The sequence below is a fragment of the Garra rufa genome, chromosome 24 (genome assembly GCF_049309525.1).
Source record: "Garra rufa chromosome 24, GarRuf1.0, whole genome shotgun sequence".
NCBI classification, from domain to species: domain Eukaryota; kingdom Metazoa; phylum Chordata; class Actinopteri; order Cypriniformes; family Cyprinidae; genus Garra; species Garra rufa.
This window is the reverse complement of record NC_133384.1, coordinates 15529482-15536575: the sequence shown is the minus strand read 5'-3', so window position 1 is coordinate 15536575 and position 7094 is coordinate 15529482.

The following is a 7094-nucleotide window of genomic DNA, read 5'->3' as shown; positions in this document are numbered from 1 at the left end:
ACTTTACACACCTATTTAAAAACAGCAGCCCTTCACACCACGTTTAACAGGAAGAGGCTGTAAAACGAAATGGGCGAGACCTACAGTATTTCATAATTAATAGTTAACGGCGAGGGAAAGAGGTCTGCAGTGACGTAAAAAGGTCAACAATAAAACGTTGAAAAAATAGTCATCAATCTCTCGTTTTACATAATTCAAGATAATTACGAACTGGATAAAATCAGTAGTGGCCAGGAGCGAGGCACGGTAGCCATGATTGCTTTAACCGTAGACGTCTCCCACAAGTGTTGTGCTAGCGAACATTTTGGTAAGTTCCTGCGGTGGTCTCCCGCTCGGTAGGAGGCCACACCTGCAAAGCGTACAGTAAATTACTCTGCAGGCCTACTTGCCCTTGTCTGCTACACTGTGCTAACTCTATTGTCAAAAGCTTAATCACCACCACAAGATTTATATCCTAGGGTTAACTCGTGGGAATGACTCAATAAAGCTGCGAGTTATTTGTTCTTTTTATAGTCAATTACTGCTGTACGTTTAGAAGGGGCAAGAAACTTTCAGCGATACACATCAGGTTACCACGCTGCAAACGGAACTATATTTAAGCTAATTCATTATTTATGAATAGAAATTAGACACTGGGGGAGTTAAACTAGTTTATGGCAAAATAGAGAGCAGAGTAAAGATTGACGCTTACCTGTTAAAAGATGTAATTTAGTCTCAGTTCTCATTGACTTCGGTAGGGAGTGGAAGTCTTTACAAACCCTCAAGTAAGACAAAAGTGAGTAATTTGCATGTTTCCGTCATATGAAGTCTTAATATAGTAGATACAATATTAAAGATGGAAATCATTTTAGTTAGTCTAAATACAATTTACATTGCACTGGTTGTGTGGATGTTGTCATTTTTATGAAAATATTGACAGTTTATAAAATAGTTTAAGAAATAGTCTAGGTTTGATTAATAAGTGTATAGCTTGGTTAATAAATGTACAGTATATCCATTCCATCAATCTTTTGAAATATGTAATTTTCTCACAATTCTGACTTTTTTTCTCAGAATTGCAAGATATAAACTTTATAACACATAATTCTGAGAACATATGAGTTTTTTTCCCCCCTCAAAATTGAAATTCGTAACTTACGATTGTGTGTTTGTATCTGACAATTGTGAAAAAAAGTCAAAATTGTGAGATACAAACTTGAAAATGCGAGAAAAAACGCACAATTTTGAGTTCATATCATGCAATTCTTAGAAAAAAGGCAGAACTGTGAGTTTATATTTTCCAAATCTTACTTCATAACTCGCAACTGTTCAATGAATTGATGAATGAAAAGTCCAATGATATTATTATCACTATTATTAATAAATTTTTTTAGAGTTATATTTAATGGGTCACACTATGTGCAGCACAAGGATCAAACCAAATCTTTTAGGTACACTCTTAAAAAAAAAAGGTGCTTTAAAAGGTTCGTTACAGCGATGCCATAGAAGAACCATTTTTGGTTCCACAAAGAACCATTCATTGAAATTCTTGTCTTTTTTATAATCTGAGGAACCGCATTTTGCCACAAAGAACCTTTTGTGAGACAAATAGGTTCCCCTTCAGTCGTTTCACTACGACGTTACATGGGATCTCGCTTGAGAGACCGATCATCTCTGAGCCTTATATAAAAAAGGCCAATTGAAAATTGGCATCACTCAGTTAGACTTTTGCTTTCAGAGCCCTTCTGCTCGAGCCTGTCTACCAAAACTTCAATAAGAAGAAATTCTCCGAGTTCCTGAAGCTCTTCTCCGCTGACGTGCTGGCATCTAAAAGAACTATATTCTAAAAGAGTGTCTTTGGCAGCCGTCAGCGGTATCCTGCGGGCGGCCGTTTTCACGGCCATTAAAAGCCTCCTGCGCTCCAGCGAGCAACACCATCAAGTGCACAGAGTGCCGCGGTTTCTCCCTGAGCAGACCGGGACGAGAAAAGAGCAATTTCTCACGGCTGTGAAACGTCCTTTTCAGGAAGGTTTTCCGGCCGTGCACTGCTGGATGTGGCAGTTTCCTCACCTCCGAGGACGGACATGAACACTGCCTCACATGCCTGGGCTTAGAGCATGCTGAGGCAGCGTTCACGGATGGTTCGTGCGTCCATTGCGAGCGCATGACCATGGTCACGCTGAAGAACTGCCGCTCTTTCGCGAGACGGCTCCCCTCTGTGCCCCGCGGCTCGTCGTTAAGCCGGCAATGCTTTTCGGCCGCCGTGGCGAGGCAACGGGGGGGTTTACAAGTCACAGTGCAGAACGCGCCGCCGGCTTCCAAAGCCCCGCGGCCGTCTGCACCCCAGCGTGGCCCCGTCGAGTGGCCAGAGCAGTATGCTTCCCCGGTATCCGGGCCGAGCATCTCCTTTGGCGCTCCACCGGAGGAAGAGATGTCTGTCGCTGCGTCAGAGGGAGAGTCCGATGGTGAGGCGGACATCTCGCCGGGCCAGCGCCCTCCTGCGGTTGCTGCCCCGTCTGACATGGACGCTGAGCTGTCGGCTATGCTCCTCCGTGCCGCCAGGGGGATCGGCCTCGAGGTGTCGGATTTACCTCCTGCCGATCCCTCTAGGCTTGGCGATTGGTTCCTGAGGGGGGCGCCTGCGGTTCCGCCCTCCCCCCGTTCCTCTTTCCGGAGGTGCATGAGGAGCTGATCAAAACATGGCGGGCGCCTTTTTCCTCGTGCCTCCACCCTCGATGGCGGGGCGTCCCGGGGATACGAGTCGCTCCCTCAGGTGGATCTATCGCGGTGCATCTTAAGACCCACCCTGGACCTCAGAGCTCTAAATCGGTCCCTTCTCAGGCTGCCGTTCAAGATGCTCACGACGAAACGCATGCTAACCTGCATTCGTCCCCAGGATTGGTTTGCAGCCATCGACCTGAAGGACGCGTACTTTCACGTCTCGATCCTTCCTCGTCACAGACCCTTTCTTCGGTTTGCATTCGAAGGTCGAGCGTATCAGTACAAGGTTCTCCCATTCGGCCTGTGCCTCTCTCCCCGCGTCTTCACCAAGGTCGCGGAAGCAGCCCTGACCCCTCTTTGGCAGTCGGGGCTTCGCATTCTCAACTATCTCGACGACTGGCTCCTGGTAGCTCACTCGCGAGATCTATTGTGCGAGCAGAGGGACCTGGTGCTTCGGCACCTCAGCCATCTGGGCCTTCAGGTCAACCGAGAGAAGAGCAAACTCTCCCCAGTGCAGAGGATCTCTTTTCTCGGTGTGGAGCTGGACTCGATCAATATGACAGCCCGCCTCACAAACGAGCGCGCGCAGTCAGTGCTGAGATGTCTGGACTTATTCAGACACAAGACAGCGGTCCCTCTCAAAACCTTTCAGAGGCTCCTGGGGCATATGGCAGCCGCGGCCGCGGTCACGCCGCTGGGCTTGTTTCATATGAGACCGCTTCAGCGCTGGTTACACGATCGAGTTCCAAGACGGGCATGGCACTGTGGCACACTTCGGTTTGGCGTTTCCCCGCAGTGTCGCCGCCTTTTCAGCCCATGGTCAGACCCTGTCTTCCTTCGGGCCGGAGTTCCCTTGGGGCAGGTTTCCAGGCATGTCGTGATGTACACCGATGCCTCTACCACGGGTTGGGGTGCTACATGCAACGGGCAAGCAGCCTCGGGCTCCTGGACAGGACCTCAGCTGCAGTGGCATATCAATTGCCTCGAGTTGTTGACTGTGCTTCTGGCCCTTCGTCGCTTCCGATCGACGCTGCGTCAGAAGCACGTGCTTGTTTACACCGACAGCACCGCGACTGTGGCATATATCAATTGCCAGGGCGGCCTTCGCTCACCTCGCATGTCACAACTCGCCCGCCGTCTGCTACTTCGGATTTAAACGTGGCTGAAATCGCTACGTGCCATTCACATCCCAGGGGAACTCAACCGTGCAGCGGATCAGCTCTCACGGCAGTCCACCCACCCTGGAGAATGGCGACTCCACCCCGAGACAGTCCAGCTGATTTGGAGTCGATTCGGCCAGGCTCAGATAGATCTGTTCGCCTCCCCCGAAACCTCCCACTGCCAGCTCTTTTTCTCTCTGACCCAGGCTCCCCTCGGCAGAGACGCCCTGGCACACAGCTGGCGTCCGGGGCCCAAGTACGCCTTTCCCCCAGTGAGCCTCCTTGCACAGACCCTGTGCAAGATCCGGGAGGACAAGGAGAAGGTCTTGCTGGTCGCGCCATATTGGCCCACCCTGGTTTCCAGAACTCATTTCCCTCGCGGCAGCCCCTCCCTGGAAAATCCCCTTGAGGAAAGACCTTCTTTCTCAGGGGATGGGCACGATTTGGCACCCGCGCCCCGACCTGTGGAACCTTCATGTTTGGCTCCTGGACGGGACGCGTCAGACCTCGCCGGCCTTTCCCAGGCCGTGAGAAACACCATCATTCAGTCCCGAGCCCCCTCTACGAGGCAGGCTTATGCTCTGAGGTGGGGTCTGTTCGTTGACTGGTGCTCCTCTCGAGCTGAGGACCCACAGAGATGCACGATTGCAGTAGTGCTTTCCTTCCTGCAAGAGAAGTTGGAGCACAGGCTGTCCCCTTCGACTCTCAAAGTCTACGTTGCTGCTATCGCAGCGTATCATGATGCAGTGGATGGAACATCCCTGGGTAAGCACCCACTGGTCGTGAGGTTCCTCAGAGGTGCCAGGAGACTTAATCCTCCCAGACCGCACCTCATACCCTCTTGGGATCTCTCCGTCGCCCTCCGTGGCCTACGGGACGCCCCATTCGAGCCACTTGCGTCAGTTGAGCTGAAATTTCTGTCTCTTAAGACAGCGCTCCTGACTGCTCTGGCCTCCATCAAGAGGGTAGGGGACCTACAAGCCCTCTCTTTCAACGAAATGTGCCTTGAGTTCGGGCCCGGAGATTCTCACGTCATCTTGAGACCCCGGCCTGGTTATGTGCCCAAGGTTCCCACCACGCCCTTCCGCGATCAGGTGGTGAACCTGCAAGCTCTGCCCCCGGAGGAGGCAGACCCAGCTTCTGCGCTGCTCTGCCCTGTTCGTGCTCTGCGTACTTGCGTAGACCGTACTCGGCACTTCAGGCGCACCGAGCAGCTCTTTGTCTGCTTCGGAGGTCAGCAGAAAGGGAATGCTGTCTCCAAACAGAGGTTGGCCCATTGGGTGGTAGAAGCCATCTCCCTATCTTACTTATATCAGGGAGAGCCATGCCCCTTAGGTGTTCATGCCCACTCCACTAGGAGTGTTGCCTCATCTTACGCGTTGGCTCATGGCGCCTCACTAGCGGACATCTGTAGAGCTGCGGGCTGGGCGACACCCAATAACTTCGCTAGGTTTTACAACCTCCGCGTAGAGGCCGTATCCTCCCGTGTCTTAACATAAGACTTAGGCGAGCGGGAGGATGGCTGGTGTCGGCTTGCTGCGCCATTCCCAAAGGGATCCGTGCGCTATATCCCAGAATGTTCCCTCCGGTGAACCCTGGGTCCTCCGTGCCCCGCAGTCTGGCCTAGATGCGGAGTAGTCCCTGACTGTGATCCTGCCTGGGTCTCCTTCGCCCCGCAGGTTGTGGCTTAGTTTTTATTTATTCCAGCGGAGGAGACCGCTGTTTCCCTCGTGTATCCCTAAAAGCCTTTATGGATATATTGAATTATTCTCATTTCCACATGTAAAGATCTCATGTGCTCCGCCCCCCCAACCCATGCTTCAGTACATCTGGCATCCCTGGAAGGGCCCCCTTATTGGGCCTCAGGGCGTTGGGAAGGTTACGTTACAATACCGCCTGCGGACACGACTGAAGAAGACTTGCCGGCACGTGGGGTTGTGCGTAACGCGGCGTCAGGGTCGTGGCCTTTTCCATAGGGCTTGTTCCCATGTAACGTCGTAGTGAAAAGACTGAAGGGGAACGTCTAGGTTACGAAGGTAACCCTCGTTCCCTGAAGGAGGGAACGGAGACGTTACATTCCCCTGCTACGACCTGACGTCGCGCTGACGCTGGCTCGATCGGCTCTTCAGCAAAAGCCTAACTGAGTGATGCACGTCCACTCGCCAATTTTCAATTGGCCTTTTTTATATAAGGCTCAGAGATGATCGGTCTCTCAAGCGAGATCCCATGTAACGTCTCCGTTCCCTCCTTCAGGGAACGAGGGTTACCTTCGTAACCTAGACGTTCTTCAGATGTTAAAGGTTCTTTATGGAACCATTTAAACAAAAAGGTTCTTCTATGGCATTGTGAAGCACCTTTATTTTTAAGAGTGTACTCCTATGAGAACCAGGCTAAAAAAAAAACGTATGTGCACCCCTGTTTATATCACACAATTCTTACAAAAATAATCACAATTGTGAGTTTATATCTCACAATTCCATCAGTCCTTTTTAATACAAGTTTTCATTTTCTGCTTTTTCGTTTATATCTGACAATTTGGAGAAAAAAAGTCAAAATTGTGAGATACAAACTCGCAAATGCGAGAAAAAAAGTCAAAATTGTGAGATACAAGCTAGCAAATGCGAGAAAAAAGTCAGAATTACGAGATACAAACTAGCAAATGTGAGAAAAAAGTCTGAATTGTTAAATGCAAATTCACAATTGTGAGAAAAAAAAGGAAAGAAAGGAAGTCTTTTGTAATATAAGTTTTCTTTTTTGCGTTTTCTTCCTTTTTAGAAACTGGATAGAATGACAATCATAAAAACATAATATAGTAGATAAAATGTTAAAGATGGAAATCATTTTAGTTAGGTATCTTTTATTAAAATATCATTTTGGAAACTTTTTTTTTACGCTTTTTAATCAGTTTCCATTCCATCAGTCTTTTGTAATATAAATTTTTCGTTTTTTCTCCCTTTTTGAAACTTGATAGAATGACAATCATAAAATATTTCAAAAATCAACACTGGATGACAGCAATACAGGAAGAGTAAATAAATAAATAGATAGATACATACATGCATATATACATACACAGATACACACATGCACGCATACATATGTATTAAGAAATATTTTGTAAGGTTTGATTTATTGATAAAAAAATTTTATAGTTTTTTGCTGTCACAAAAATCACCTTCCATCAATTTTCTATAATATTCCTTTAACTAACAAAAATCAGATTTTTTTTTGTAC